The sequence below is a fragment of the Protopterus annectens genome, chromosome 14.part0 (assembly GCF_019279795.1).
Source record: "Protopterus annectens isolate FY-2018-M chromosome 14.part0, PAN1.0, whole genome shotgun sequence".
Lineage (NCBI taxonomy): Eukaryota > Metazoa > Chordata > Ceratodontiformes > Protopteridae > Protopterus > Protopterus annectens.
This window is the reverse complement of record NC_056748.1, coordinates 268,726,385-268,743,068: the sequence shown is the minus strand read 5'-3', so window position 1 is coordinate 268,743,068 and position 16,684 is coordinate 268,726,385. Positions and strand designations below refer to the sequence as shown.

Below are 16,684 nucleotides of genomic sequence, written 5' to 3'. Positions count from 1 at the left end.
GTCCAAACTGTTAAATAGCATTATGTTGCGAATTTCACTGTAAAATACAGTTGGTTGATGTTTGTCTAATTAGAGATTTGTAAAGAATTACAAATGCAGTACAATTTATCCCTTGAACAGTGGAAGTACTGTATGGTTGCTTAGTAATGAACCCTGAAGTGTACGATGAGACTGCACACATAGGCTAGTAGTGTTAAGTCTTCAAGACCGTCAGCAAGCACTGTTGTGATGACTAAAGCTGAACATTCATAAGGTGCAACACTTGTGTGTTTCAAAGCAATGTCCTTTCACCACATCCCTTAAGCAGCAAGACTGAGCTTGATCAATCATATGGTTAGTAGTTGCAAAGCTGTCCTAGCATCGCCTGATGTTCTTCTTGTTTCACTGTTGCAGTCATCACATTTGGGTTGTCTGCCTGCAGGTAGCCCTCAGCTGGCCTGAATACCAGAGTCTTGAATTCCTGCATCGGATGCTGTCTCTTCTTCCATGACGTCAGGTCGTCAAGGGTATAAAACATGCAGTCAACGCCATTGCATCAGTCTTTCTTGCCGTGCGGTGCCTGAAGCAGAAGCAGTTCACAAGTGCCGGTCGGCCGACTCCTGAAATTTTCGTTTTTGAGTTTCCGAATCAAAGTCTTCAAAAAAGATAAGTACCTTGTTAGGGATCTTTTTTGCTCCAACCGATGTCAGTAAAAGTTAATAGTTGTTTTACCTGTGGAAAGCAAATACCTCAAAGATTTTCATTCATACTGCATTCCCTGCTTAGGCCCAGACCACTACATCCCTCACTGTCAGTTTTGTGCCTTGTTCAACCCCCCCAACTATTCGTTGGGCTATCTTTGCAACAAATTATTTTGGTACTCTGTATCCGTATTCCGAAATGGCTTCGTTAAGCTATCCGACTACCGATCTTCCGAAAAAAGTAAGGATAAAGACAGAGAGACTGCTAGGTCCAAAACTGTCGACTACGCTTCCGTTAAGCTAGTTGCCAGTCTGCCAGTATTCAGGCGTTTTTGCAGCCCCTGGTGCCTGCTACTTCAGATTTGCAGGCCTCTACTGATACCCATTCGGAGTCCGGTTATGCCACGGGATGCTTCTTCGACTATGGAACCTGTGGATGTCTCTACCTTGGATGGGTCCAGAGCTGCTGTGCAGGCACCGGCTTCTGAGGGTGTGTTAAAGCCTACAGACTTGCATTTTAAACCAACGCCATCTTCTACATCTTTTCATCCAGGCCCAAAACTCGCACCATGCCTAGAAAACTGACGTCAACACTGCATGCTCAGGCCCATATGCCTAAAGAAACAAATGCTTAGAATGGCTGAAGACCTTATCTTAATTAGGGGAAGCCAGCCTTCCCCCCTCTAAGAGACCTAGAACTGATTTTCCTTCTGATCAGGAATATATTTCTGTTCCTTCTGATTACCAGGATTTGCCCTTATCTACCTATGAGGATTCTGATGCAGAGGATTCCATTCCCTCTACTTCTCCTCCAGAAGATTTTTCTTTTGATGAAACCTTGCACATTCTTGGGGAGCATTTCCGCTGGGAAAGCCAGAATTACCCTGACTCCAGAAAGAGGCTTAGGGAATTCTTGCTCCTTCCTCAACACAGGCCTTTAGCTATCCTTCCTGTTCTGGACATTGTAGATTATACTTTCTTGGAATTTAGCCTTTCCCCAGACACTTTTTACCTCCAGCTCCCAGAAAACCTGACCAGTATTAGAGTACCTGACTCTCACAAGTTCCTCTTCAAGAATCCTACTGCGGATCCAGAGACCATTTCCCAAGGACCAAAAGGCATCAAGGCTACTGCTGCCAAAAATCCTACCCCTTCTGATAGAGATTCTAGAGCCTTGGACAGATGGGTTAAGAGGGTATACACTTCTGCTACTTTGGCCATTAGGGCTTTAAATTGCCAGTTTCATATGTTAAAGTACCAGCAGCATATTATGGGACTGCTTAAAAAGAAAATAATTCCTGACTCTGCTGAACACAAAGAATTACAGGATTTAATGCATTCTGCAGAACAAGTTGGTAAACATAGTTTGCAATGTGGTTTTGAGACTCTAGAAGCATCTTGCAGGGCTGCTGTCACTGGGTCTATACTTAGAAGGCATGCTTGGCTTAAGGAGCAAAACTTGCCAGATCATGTTAATGCTAAATTACTGGATGCTCCCTTAAACCAAGACCGCCTGTTAGGCAACAAACAGAAGTCCTCAAAAGGATGGAGGGAAAAGCTAAATCTATGCAGACTGTTAAAGATTTCCTGCAGGTACAGCCTCCCAGATTTAGTAGGCATTGGCCTTCAAAGAATTGGTCCTTTCCAGTCTCTTCCAGGCCTTCAGTCCAAATCCAGGAATAGCAGACCATCTAGGTTAGTCTCAGGCTACGCACAGGCCTAAGCAGTGGGGGGGCTCCCACTTCCAAAGCAGGTAGTAGTAAGCCGCCCCCCTACGGAAAAATGTCACAATTATTTAACCTTAACCATTCCAAGCCTTGCTTAGCTGCCTGCTCCTTTAGGAGGAAAGCTTGCCCTGCATGCAAAAAACTGGGAACTCATTACCCAGGACAAATGGGTTTTGAATATAGTTTCCCCAAGGATACAATTTCCAGTTCGACACCCTACCAACCCCAAACGGTTGGCCAGACCTACCCCCGAATCAGTGGGCGGAGGCCCAACAGCAGGTTCTCTGTTTTCTAAGTATCCGGACTATTCAACCTGTCCCAGCAGAACAAAGGGGACAAGGTTTTTATTAAAGACTTTTCCTGGTACCCAGAAAAGACCGCTCCTGGCGTCCTATGCTAGACCTCTCTATTCTAAACACCTTTCTGGTAATCCCAAAATTCAAAATGCTAACAGTTCAACAGCTGCTTCCTATGCCAGGCAAAGATACCTGGTTGGCAACCTTAGACTTGAAGGAAGCTTACTGCACATTCCAATAAGGGAAGCGTGCAGGAAATACCTACGCTTCAGGGCAGGCTCCATGCACTATCTGTTCTCTGCATTTCCCTTTTGGCTTATCTACTGCGCCCAGGGTATTAACAAAGTGTCTAGCTTCAGCCATTGCATTTTGCAGACGGAGAAATATTCAAATATACCCATACTTCAGACAGTTGTCTGATTCAGGCAGAAAGCCAGGACTTGCTATTAAAACGTCTGGCATTTGTAAAGAAACTTCTAACCTCACTGGGGTACACCATAAACGAAAATAAATCTCATCTAGTACCCTGCTAACAGATTGTATTCCTGGGAGCAAGCTTGAATGCAACTTCCCAGATGGCTTTCCTCACTCCAGAGAACCAAGTTTGACAGCCTACTTCAAACTATTGGCACAAAGACCCAGCTATCTGCAAGGAAAGTTTTGCAAGCCCTGGGGTTCATGGCCTCTTGCATTCTACTAATTCCTTATGCAAGACTGCATATGAGGAAACTACAATGGTATCTAAAAAACCTAAGGTGTCAACCTTCTCAGGACCTGAAATCCGTGATTCCTATCATTCCTTGTGTAAAGACAAGAGCTTCTTTGGTGGGCAGAGGCTGCTACCACAACAAGGGGCTCCCTTTCATTCTACCCCCTGCCACCCAAACCCAACAGCTGTATCAGATTATGCATGGGGAGGCTCACTTGGCAGGGCAATGCATTCAGGGCAAATGGAACCCCCCCGAGAGAGATGCGCCTGCATATCAACCAAAAAAAAAATGTTAGCTGTACAGAATTCCCTGACAGCCTTCAAAGACCGCATTCTTCCAGGACAACTATTAGTATAGAGAGAGACAGCACCACAGTTGTGTGGTACATAAGCAAGCAGGGTGGAACCCACTTGTACCCTCTCTGCAGACTAGCCATTGCTCTGTGGAACACAGGTTTAAGCTACCAAGTGCACCTACAAGCTCAATTCCTGCCAGGCAAGCTAAATTCACTGGCAGACGACCCAAGCAGAAATCTCATGGACCCACACGAATGAAACTGGAACTAAAGATGTTCATCGTGCATACAGCTGCAGTCATCACACTTGGGTTATCCTGCCATCAGGTGGGTCTTCGGTCGGCTGAATTCCAAAGTCTAGGTCCGGCGTTGGTTGTCGTCGCTTCTTCCCTGACGTCAGGGCAGCAGGGGTATAAAAGAGGCAGCCGACACCATTTTCTTCAGTCTTTCTTGCCACGCGGTGCCCGAAGCAGAAGCAGTTCGCAAGTGCCGGTCGGCTAGCTCCTGAGATTTATGAAAAGTATTTCAGCCGAAGTCTTCTTTAAAGCTAAGTACCCTGTTGGGGAAACTTTTCTTGCCTCAGACCGATGTCAGACAAAGTTAATAATTGCATTTCTTGTGGGAAGCAAATACCGCATAAGGATTTTCACTTTTACTGTATACCTTGCTTAGGGCCAGACCACGACGTCTCGCCAGCCATTTTTGTGCTAGGTTTAACAAGCGCACTATTAAGTGCCGGGCGGAGTTCGCCCTTCATTATTTTGGCAAAAAATGTAATTATATCATGTCGTCGGATATACCGATGCCAGTTTCAGGCAAAAAACGCAAGGAATAAGGACAGACATCCGAGGCCTGCACTGAGTACTGAGATCACGCTAAGGCCGTCTACCGGTGCTCCGGTTCTCAGCGAGGCGCCTACGCAGCCCCTGACAACCGATGAAACTATTTTACCGGCGACTTCAATACCTGAGGTCGCAGCTTCCTCTGTCTCCATTCCCATTGCAGATACCGACGCCACTCTTGGCGGAGAAACAGAAAATTTAGCGAGACCTGCCATTTCTGAAGGCGTTTTCAGGCCTACCACCTTCTCTATTAAATCGATCTCTAAATCTAAAGCTCCAATGAAAATTAAAAAACAGGGTTCTCAGACCCCCTCTCAAGGCCCCATGCCTAAAAAACAGATGCTTAAAATGGCTGAGGATTTGATTACACTCATCCGGGGTTCTCAACCCCCCTCAGACAAAAGACCCAGGCCGGAGGAAGACTTCCCTTCCTCAGACCAGGCTTCTATTACGTCAGACCTTTCTGAGGACCAGGATTATGCCTATTCCCCATTTGAAGACTCTGATGCTGAGGAGTCTATTCCCTCGGTCCCCCCCCCCCCCTTGAGGACTTCTCTTTTGGGGAAACCCTTCATACATTGAGAGAGCACTTCCACTGGGAAGGCCAAGATTACTCAGATTCCAAGAAAAGGCTCAGGGAATTTCTGCTGCTTCCTCAGCATAGGCCCCTGGCTATTCCTCCTGTCTTAGATATTTTGGATGATGTGTACGCAGAAGCCAGTCTTAATCCAGACTCTTTACCTCCTGCCCCTGTTAAACCAGACAGATCTTACCGGGTTCCTGATTCTCACCAGTTCCTTTATAAAAGCCCTTCTGCTGACCCAGAAACAATTTCTCATGGTCCCAAGGGGGTTAAGGCCTCTAATGCTAAAAACCCTTTACCTTCAGAGAGAGATTCCAGAGAATTAGAAAGGTGGGGGGAAAAAGGTGTATACATCGGCCACTTTAACCATGAGGGCATTAAACTGTCAATTTCATATGTTAAAGTACCAGCAGTTCTTGCTATCTCAGCTGAAAAGCAAAATGACACAAACAGAACAACCAGATTTGAAAGAGTTGCAGGATTTGTTGCATGGAGCAGAACAAGTGGGGAAACGTACCTTACAGTGTGGTTTTGATGCTTTAGAGGCCTCATGTAGAGCTGCTGTCACGGGGTCTGTCATACGTTGACACGCTTGGCTCAAAGAGCAAACCTTACCAGATCATGTCAAAGCAGTTATTAGATGAACCACTACAAAAAGATGTATTGTTTGGTGTTAAAGCGGAGGAGGTACTAAAGAAAATGGAGGAAAAAGCGAAATCTATGCAAACAGTTAAAGATTTCTTGCAGGTGCAGCCTCCACGCTTCAGCAGAAACTGGCCTTCAAAAAATTGGTCCTTTCCAGCCACGGACAGACCCCAAAGGCGTAGATACAGACGCCCAAGGGGTAGAGGACAACCTCAAGGATCTTACAGAGCTAGGCAGTTGTAAGCACCAGCCCCAAGAGGTGGAGAAGATGGACCACAGTCATTTAGAAAACAGACACAATGACTTTCCCCTATGCGTGCCAAACAAAGCAATAATGGCAGCACCTTTGGGCGGAAAACTGGCCTTATTTCCAAAAAACTGGCACATTGTTACAAAGGACAAATGGATTCTGGGTATTGTAGACAGAGGCTACAGGTTCCACTTTCACACCCTTCCAAAAATGAGAGGCATGCCAAACCTGCCACAAAATCAATGGGCAGAGGCACAAAAACAAATTTCCGCTCTCATGGATATGAAAGCGATTCAAGAGGTACCTGCAAAAGAACAAGGTCAAGGTTTTTATTCAAGACTATTTCTGGTACCAAGGAAGGACAAAGATTGGAGACCCATCTTAGACCTATCTATTCTAAACACATATCTAGAGGTATCAAAATTCAAGATGCTCACATTACAGCAGCTTCTTCCCATGCTGGGCAAAGAGTCTTGGCTGGTAACGTTGGACCTCAAGGAGGCATACCTGCATGTCCCTATCAGACAAGATTGCAGAAGATACCTCCGATTTCTTGCAGGTTCAACCCATTATCAATTCTTTGCATTGCCCTTTGGCTTATCTACTGCACCCAGAGTGTTTACGAAATGCTTTGCATCAGTAATTGCTTTCTGCAGACGAGTAATACAAATCTACCCATATCTGGACGACTGCCTGATCCAAGCGGACAGCAAGGACATTCTATTGCAGCATCTGGCATTTGTAATAAAACTGTTAAACTGCCTGGGGTACACAGTGAACAAAAAGAAATCAAAACTAATACCCTCTCAACAGATAATTTTCCTGGGTGCCAGCTTAAATACAATGGCCCAGATGTCTTACCTCACGCCAGACAAACAAGGGCAACTGTCTCAATACTTCAACAAAATGGCAACTTTAACCAGGCTAACTGCAAGGAAAATCCTGCAGGCTCTGGGGTTCATGGCATCTTGCATCCTACTAATACCATTTGCAAAGCTGCATATGAGGAAACTACAATGGTACATAAAAAACTTATGGTCTCAACACAGCCACAGCTTGGAAACAATTTTACCACTCATTCCATGCCTTCAAAAAGAATTTTTGTGGTGTGCTCAAGCATGCCAAAGAAACACGGGTCTCCCTTTCTGTATACCACAAGCAAGTCAAATCATCACAACAGACACCTCAGACTACACCTGGGGAGCACACATGGCAGATCAGTGCATCCAGGAAAAATGGTCCCAAAAACAGATGCACCTACACATCAACCAAAAGGAGATGCTAGCTGTGCAAAGTGCTCTTATGACCTTCAAGGACCTACTGCATCCGGCCAGCTATTAATAAGGACAGACAACACCACAGTCATGTGGTACATAAACCAACATGGAGGGACGCATTCATACCCCCTGTGCAGGCAAGCTATGACCCTGTGGAACACAGCATTGGAATTACAAGTTCAACTGCAGGCACAATTCCTGCCAGGGAAAGAAAACACACTGGCAGACAACTTAAGCAGAAGTATGACAGACCCACACGAATGGAAGTTGCATCCTCAAGTCTTCTCAAAGATAACTCAAGCATGGGGACAGCCAGACATAGACCTATTTGCTACCCACAGAAATTACCAGTTGGAAAAATTCTGCTCAAGGACCTATCATCCACAGGCCTGGAAAGTGGACGCACTCTCTTTCAATTAGACAGCATTGACAGTCTATGCCATCCCTCCTCTACCTCTACTGACCAAAGTCCCATTAAAAACCAGAGCAGAGAGGCCACAAATGATTCTCATTGCTCCAGACTGGTCACGACAGCACTGGTATCCTCTCCTAAAGAGCCTGTCACACTCACCACCATGGATCCTACCTCAAGTTCCTCTTCTGTTGTCCCAGCACAACTACAAGACCCTTCACAGCCAGCTCAGAACTCTAAATCTAGCTGCATGGAAAATACCTTAATTTGCCAACAGACTCTCTTCTCCAAAGAGGTACAGGATGTCATCTTGGAGGCCAGGAGACCCTCTACTAGAAAAACCTACTCCGCCAAATGGAAACTATTTTGTTCCTGGAATCAAGCAAAGGGCCAGAATCCTTGGGTAATAAATATACCTCAGATTTTACAATACCTAGCTGAGATGTTAAACAGTGGCCTTTCCTTCTCTTCCATCAAGATCCACACTTCAGCCATTTCAGCACAATACAATACGGATCCTCTATTCTCACATCCTCTAAGGCAGTTCCTCAGTGGGGCAAAAAATATAAAACCCCCACGGAAACCACCCGCTCCAGCTTGGGACCTCAACTTCGTATTGGAGAAGCTGACACTGCCTCCTTTTGAGCCGGCTTCTTCAGCAGAGCTACAATACTTGTCGTGGAAAACAGCCTTGCTTTTGGCAATTACCTCAGCACGCAGGGTTTCGGAGCTACAGGACCTCATGGCTGTGCAACCATTCATCATTTTCCATCAAGACAGGGTTTCCTTACGAACCAACCCTACCTTCATGCCAAAGGTAGTATCCAGTGTGGCTTTGAATCAGACTATTCATTTACCTACCTTTTATCCAAATCCACAGAACAAAGGGGAGAGGCTACTACACTCCTTGGACATTCAACAGGCAACTTTGTTATTACTTGGACAGAACAAAGTCATTCAGGAAATCTGAGCAGCTCTTTGTGTCCTATGCCACAGGTGCTCAAAGAAAGGCTATTTCCAAACTGACTATTTCAAAATGGATAGCCCACTGCATACGCTTATGTTATTCATTTCATGGAAAATCAGTGCCTGCATACATCAGATCCCACTCCACCAGGGCAACAGCTACCTCAGCAGCTTTCCTCAGGGGGGTCCCTACCAAGGACATTTTGGAAGCAGCTACTTGGAGTTCAGTGCACACTTTCACCAAGCACTGCCACCTTCCACTATATTCAAAATCTAGAGCGGGCTTTGCCACAGCAGTCCTGCAGGGCATTCTAGCCCCTCCTAATTCCGCTTAGTACCAGCCACCCTTACTTAGCTTTGGGATTCTACCAAAGTGTGATGACTGCAGCTGTATGCACGATGAACATAGTACAGTTTTGTACCTACCATAAATGTAGATGTTCGAGTGCTCCTACAGCTACAGTCCAGGTTACCCTCCCTCCATACCCTCTTGGGACAGGGCTTATGACAAACACCTTTAACATACAACCTATTTGGGGTATTCCTTCATGGTGTATTTGCTTGCAACTACTGTTTTGATTTATTTACTTATGTATGTTTGCATAACATCATGTATTGCCTTCCTTTCTGGGGGCACCTGACATCTGGGGCAAGAAAAACTGAAGAAAATGGCGTCGGCTGCCTCTTTTTTTTTTTTTTTTTATACCCCTGCCGCCCTGACGTTGGGGAAGAAGCGACAACAACCGACGCCGGACCTAGACTTTGGAATTCGGCCGACCGAGGACCCGCCTGACTGCAGGATAACCAGAGTGTGATGACTGCAGCTGTATGAGCACTCGAACATCTACATTTATGGTAGGTACAAAACTGTACTATATTCAACCTCTTCAACAAATTGGGGGACTGCAGAGGTAGACCTTTTTGCCTCCCCTCAGAACTACCAAGTGGGCAAATTCTGCACAAGGACTTCCCACAGTCAAGCTTGGAAAGTGGATGCCCTGTCCTTTACCCGGGAAAGCCTCTCTGTTTATGCCTTTTCCCCCTCTACCTCTCCTCTCGAAGGTTCTGCAAAGGATCAAACAGGACAAGCCAAGGACAATGCTGATTGCACCAGACTTGGCCACGCCAGCACTGGTACCCCCTCTTGTGCAGTATGACACTGCTGGAACCCTGGCACCTGCCTCAGATCCCTTCCCTGCTGTCCCAACAGGCGGCCCAGATTCTGCACCCTCAGCTTCAAACCCTGAACCTTGCAGCCTGGCTAATTCCTTGAGCTCCTCTCTGGAGGCAAGGAGGCCTAGTACTAGAAAATATTATGCTGAAAAGTGGAAAAGATACTGTTCCTGGAGCCAGACTCGGAGGATGGGCACAACGGTGCTCAGTTTACGTCATATTCTTCAGTACTTAACAGAAGTGCTCCTTGTCAATTAAAATTCACGCCTCTGCCGTTTCAGCACATTATAATACTGAGTCACCCCTTTTCTCTCACCCCCTGCTAAAGCAGTTCCTTAGAGGGGCAAAAAATTTAAGACCCCCCCAGGAGAGCCCCTTACTTCAGCCTGGGACCTTAACTTTGTATTGGAAAAGCTCTCTACCTTCCTTTGAGCCAGCTGCAACTGCAGAGTTGAAATTCCTTTCTTGGAAAACGGCCTTCCTTCTAGCCATCACTTCAGCAAGAAGAGTATGAATTACAGGCCCTCATGGCAGTATAGCCCTTCACGATCTGCCATGCAGACAAGGTTTCCCTCAGGACCAGTCCTTCCTTTATGCACAAGGTGGTGTCTAGTGTGGCCCTAAATCAGTCCATTCATTTGCCTACTTTTTTTCCCTAATCCACAAAACAAAGGAGAATGAATACTGCACTCTCTGGATGTGCACAGGCAACTTGGATTTTATTTGGACAGGACCAAGCCTCTCAGAAAATCTGAACAGCTGCTAGTTGGCTTTGCTGCAGGGACAGAGGGGAAGGCAATTTCAAAGCAAACCATTTCTAAATGGATAGCCTATTGCATTAATTTCTGCTTCATGCACCATGACAAACCTACCCCCAGGGGATAAGATCACATTCCACCAGAGCTGCAGCTACCTCTACAGCTTTTCTCAGAGGAGTCCCTACCAGGGACATCCTAGAAGCTGTTACTTGGAGCTCTGTACATACCTTCACCAAGCATTACCACATGCCTATTTTTTTCTAAATCCAGAGCTGGTTTTGCCACTGCAGTCTTGCAGGGCTTAATAGCTGGCCCTAATGCTCTCTAACTTCATCCTCCCTTCCTTAACTTTGGGAATCAACCCAAATGTGATGACTGCAACAGTGAAACATGAAGAACATAGTACAGTTGTGTACACTTACCATAAATGTAGATGTGCGAATGTATTCAGTGTTGCAGTCCTGGTTACCCTCCCTCCAGCCCCCTGACTTCTCTTTGCTCTAACCTTCCTTCTTGTTTGGTGTATTTAAGTTTTATGGTGTATTTGCTTTTTGATGGGGGTGTACCATAACATATAATTGCTTCCCATTGTGGGGGCACCTGACATCTGGGGCAAGAAACTGATGTAATGGCGTTGGCTGCATGTTTTATACCCCTGACGACCTGACGTCATGGAAGAAGAGAGCATCTGACGCAGGAATCCAAGACCCTGATGTTTAGGCCAGCTAAGGGCTATCTGCAGGCAGCTAACCCAAATGTGATGACTGCTACAGTGAATACACTCTAACTACTACATTTATGGTAAGTGTACTTTTTTTAATAAGTGTAAGGGAGCTCTCGTATGTGGGTCTGATAAGAGGGTGCATTTTCGGAGATGAAAATATGGCCATATGTAGCTGCAGGGCACTATTTTCTTTGTTGTTTCTGCTAAAAGAATTCCGAACAGATTTGCTGCTTTTACTGGAGAGCAGTAATTTTTAAGGCTAGTTTGTTTGGAGGCACGTGGGAGCAAATTGAGAATGTTTTCTATGGGTGAGAACTTTCACTGACATGCCCATCTGCTGTCTGATTGGATAAACCAGACCTATGGGTTTTGTTTAATGTTATGTGTACTTTAGAAACATTAGTCGGTGGTTGGTGGATGTCCTTCAAGGATGCATCTGCAGTCTTTACAAATGAGTTGTCCTGTCGTCAGGCAGCCCTTCGGTCGGCCGGATTCCAAAGGCTGGGTCTGGCTTCGGCTGGTGTCGCACTTCACCCGACGTCATTGCGGCAGTAATTCGGGTATAAAGGCATCAGCCGACGCCATTTTCCTCAGTCTTTCTTGCCGCGTGGTGCCCGAAGCAGAAGCTGTTCGCAAGTGCCGGTCGGTCAGATCCAGAGATTACTACTACCGAATACTACTTCGAAGACTTCTATAAAGCTAAGTACCCCGTTGGGGACTCTTTCTTGCCTCAGCCGATGTCAGAGAAAGTTAATAACTGTTTATCTTGTGGGAAACAAATACCTCAAAGATTTCCACTCCTATTGCATACATTGTTTAGGCCCAGATCACGACGTAGCAGCTTGTCTAGCCTGTGCTTCTTTTAACCGACGGACGCTTAGACGTCACTCGGACTTTGCTGAACAGATTTTCGGCTCCGATTTTGCCTACATTATGCCGTCGGATCCTCCGACTACGCAAATAACCAAAAAACGCAAAGAAAAGGACCGACACTCGCGGTCCGCGGTTTCGGCCGAAACCGCGGTTAAGCAAACCACGAGTGTCTCGGTTTCGGCCGAAACCGAGCAAGCGGTTCTTTCTTCAGCCGATAACTTGCCTTCTACCGAGGCCTCTTCTCACCTGGTAGAAACAGCTTCTGAAATCCAACCTTCTGTTGCGATTTCACAGGATTTATCAGGCACCATTCCCCTAGATATTTCTACCCCTGCACGTGGAGCTGCTAGGCCTCCTTCAGCTATGTCTATTAAGGCCTTTGCCAGGGCTAAAGCAGCCAAAGCATCAAAACCTGTGCCTGCCAAGCCCCCCCTCTCACAGGCCCAGCACCAGCTCCCATATGCTTTCTTTGGCAGAGGATCTCATCTCTTTAATTCGTGGAGCCCAGCCTCATCCAGACAGGGTCTCTCTCCCTCCTCCAGAAAAGAGGCCTAGAGCAGAGCCCCCTGAGCCAGTAGCCACAGATGATTCCTCTGATGACTCAGATCATACAGACCCTCCTGAGGCTTCTTATTCTCCTTACGAAGACTCTGATGCTGAGGAGTCCATCCCTTCAGCCTCTCCTCCTGAGGAATTTTCCTTTGGGGAAACCTTGCATGCTATGAGGGAACAATTTCAGTGGCAGGGCCAAGATTTCTCAGACTCTAGAAAAAGGCTTAGGACCTTTCTACACTTGCCACAGCATAGGCCTTTAGCTATACCTCCAGTCCTATCTGTTGTTGATGCATTTAATGATGCTTGCACTGCTCCTGATACTTTACCTCCGGCTCCTGCTAAGCCCGATAGGTACTACAGGGTCCCGGACACTCATCACCACTTATATAAGGCTCCTTTTGCAGATCCAGAGACAATCTCCCAGGGCCCTAAAGCTGTAGCAGCTACTTCTTCTAAAAACCCCCTCCCCTCTGAAAGGGATTCCAGGTCCTTAGAGAGATGGGGTAAAAAAGTTTACACCTCTGCTACTTTGTCAGCTAGAGCTTTGAACTGCCAATTTCATATGATTCAATATCAAGAGTTTATGCTTGACCAGTTGACTAAAAGCTGTCCTCAGAAGAATCTATAGATAAAAGTATGTTCAAGAAATGTTACATAACATACAGCAGGTTAGTAACCATTCTTTAAAATGTGGCTATGATGCACTGGAGGCTTCCTTTAGATCAGCCATGACTGGCACAGTTATCCGGAGGCATGCATGGTTGAAAGAACAGGCATTACCAGACCATGTCAAATCTAAGCTTTTGGATGCACCTATGGACAAGGTCAATTTATTTGGTGCCCCCGCACAGCAGGTACTAAAAAAGATGGAAGAGAAAGCAAAATCTGTGCAAACAGTGAAAGATTTCTTACAAGTTCAACCTCCAAGGTTTAGCAGGAACTGGCCCTCCAAGAATTGGTCCTTTCCGGACTCCTCTAAGGCACAAAGAGGCAGGAATAAGCGCTCTAGAGGCAGAAACCAATCCAGGGGTGCCTACAGGGGTCGCCAGTGGCAGGGTAACAACCAACGAGGCTCGGATACAGCCACCACCACTACAACAACTCAATCACAGTGACTTGGCGGTGGCACCGCCTACCAGGGAACAACTAGAAGCACCCTTAGGTGGAAAGCTAACATTATTTTCAATAAACTGGCACTGCATTACAAGAGAAAAATGGATTTTGCAGACTATAGACAAAGGTTACAGGTTCCATTTCCATACACTACCAGGAAAGAGAGGAATGCCAAACCTACCACCTTCTCAAAGGGCAGAAGCTCTAAAACAAATATCTCAATTATTAAGAATGAGAGCTGTGGAAAAGGTACCATTTATGGAGCAAGGGAAGGGATTTTACTCCAGGCTCTTCCTGGTACCAAGAAAAGAAAACAAATGGAGACCTATTCTAGACCTGTCCGCTTTAAACACATTCCTCATTGTCCCAAAATTCAAAATGCTGACCCTACAGCAGCTTCTTCCCATGCTGGGCAAGGAGTCTTGGCTGGTAACTCTAGATCTCAAGGAGGCATACCTGCACGTCCCCATAAGACCAATTTGCAGAAGATACCTCAGATTTCTTGCAGGATCAGAGCATTATCAATTCTCAGCATTGCCGTTTGGCTTATCTACTGCGCCCAGAGTGTTCACGAAATGCCTGGCATCAGTAATCGCTCATTGCAGACTTCAGGGAATTCAAATCTATCCCTACCTGGACGACTGCCTGATACAAGCGGACAACAAAAACAAACTCACAGAAGACTTACAAAGAGTCATCTACCTGCTGCAAGCCCTGGGATATACAGTCAATACAAAAAAGTCAAGGCTGATTCCATCCCAAAGAATAACTTTTCTGGGTACAGAACTGGACACATCAAAACAAATGGCATTCCTAACTGCAGAAAAGAAAGAGCAACTTCCTCTCTACTTCTTGGCATTAACAAAGCAGAGCCATCTAACTGCAAGAAAAGTGCTACAAGCTCTAGGCTTCATGGCATCCTGCATAATACTGGTACCTCATGCCAGGCTGCATATGAGAAAGCTACAGTGGTACCTAAAGAATTTGTGGTCTCAGCACAAGCACAGCCTAGAAACCAAAATTCCAATGATCCCATGCCTGAAGCAAGAGTTCTTATGGTGGGCTCAGGCCTGTCAATCAAACACAGGACTGCCCTTCTGCAAAAGTCAACCAAGACAAACCATCACGACAGATGCCTCAGACCTCGGTTGGGGGCACACATGATGGGCAAGTGCTTTCAAGGCCTATGGACTCAAGACCAGCTGCATCTGCACATAAATCTAAAAGAAATGATGGCAGTAAAATTGGCAATCCAGGCATTCAGACCTTTTCTCCAAGAAGGCCAGTTGATGATAAGGACAGACAACACCACGGTTATGTGGTACATCAACAAACAGGGAGGCACACACTCATACCCTCTATGCCGGTTGGCACTGGACCTATGGGATGTGGCTCTGAGCTACAACATTCAGTTACAAGCAATTTTTGTACCGGGAAAAGAAAACATTCTAGCAGACATATTAAGCAGAACTACCACAGATGCCCACGAATGGATGCTGCATCCGGACATCTTCAAAGCCATCACAAGAGAATGGGGATTACCACAAATAGACTTGTTTGCATCCCCTTTCAATCACCAGTTGAAGAAATTCTGCACAAGGACTTACCACCCACTTGCTTGGAAGGTGGACTCCCTATCCTTCAGTTGGAAAAGCCTGACAGCATACGCATTCCCACCACTACCTTTGATGCACAAGGTGCTTCTCAAGATCAAAGAGGAACGTCCGAGGATCATTCTGATAGCCCCAGACTGGCCAAGACAACATTGGTATCCACTGCTGAGGAGCATGTCCCGGGGACAAATATGGACACTGCCCCTGATCCCATTACTGCTGACACAGAACAACTACAACATTCTGCATCCAAACCTAAAAACTCTGCAGCTAACTGCCTGGAACATTACATAACAGCAATTAACCCAAATTTATCCCAAAGGGTTAAAGACATAATCCTGGAGGCTCGTAGACCTTCAACAAGAAAGAATTATGCAGCAAAATGGAAAAGCTATCTCATCTGGAGGTACTGCAAAGGGGCAAGATGTGACACTGGTGAACATAGCCAACATCCTGGAGTACTTGGCGGAGCTCTTCCATACAGGCCTGTCCTATTCCTCCATCAAGATACATGCATCAGCTATTTCAGCAGAGTACAGCTTGGATCCTCCTGTCTTCTCGCATCCTCTGCTCAGACAGTTTCTGAGAGGAATTAAAAATGTAAAACCTCCCAGGAAACCTCCATTGCCAGCATGGGACTTGAACTTTGTGCTAGAAAAACTGACTCTTCCTCCTTTCGAACCAGCAGCAACAGCAGAATTACAATACTTATCCTGGAAGACTGCTTTCCTGCTGGCAATAACTTTAGCAAGAAGGGTCTCTGAACTACAGGCATTAATGGCAGTGCAACCCTTCCTAATCTTCCATCAAGATAGTGTCCATGAGAACAAATCCTACATTTATGCCTAAGGTGGTATCCAGAGTATCTTTAAATCAGGCTATCCACCTTCCTACATTCTTCCCCAACCCACAGAACAGGGGAGAAAGGCTCTTACATACCTTGGATGTACACAGACAATTACGCTACCACCTGGACAGGACAAAAAACAATAGAAAAACTGACCAGCTTCTGGTAGCATATGCAGCAGGAAAGGAAGGAAAACCAATTTCTAAACAGACAATCTCCAAATGGATAGGAAATTGCATTAGATTTTGTTACTCCTACCATGGAAAGAAAACTCCAGAGATCATCAGGCCTCACTCCACAAGGGCTACAGCCACTACCACAGCTTTCTTACGAGGAGTGGCTACC

The 16,684-nt window shown here is 45.9% G+C and overlaps 1 protein-coding gene across 2 annotated transcripts in view; it reads left to right on the top strand.

Annotated features, from left to right (window-relative positions):
• EIF3A (eukaryotic translation initiation factor 3 subunit A) overlaps window positions 1-16,684 on the top strand; it is a 1,696,172-nt gene that overhangs the window by 154,603 nt on the left and 1,524,885 nt on the right. The gene's annotated exons all lie outside the window — the stretch shown is intronic.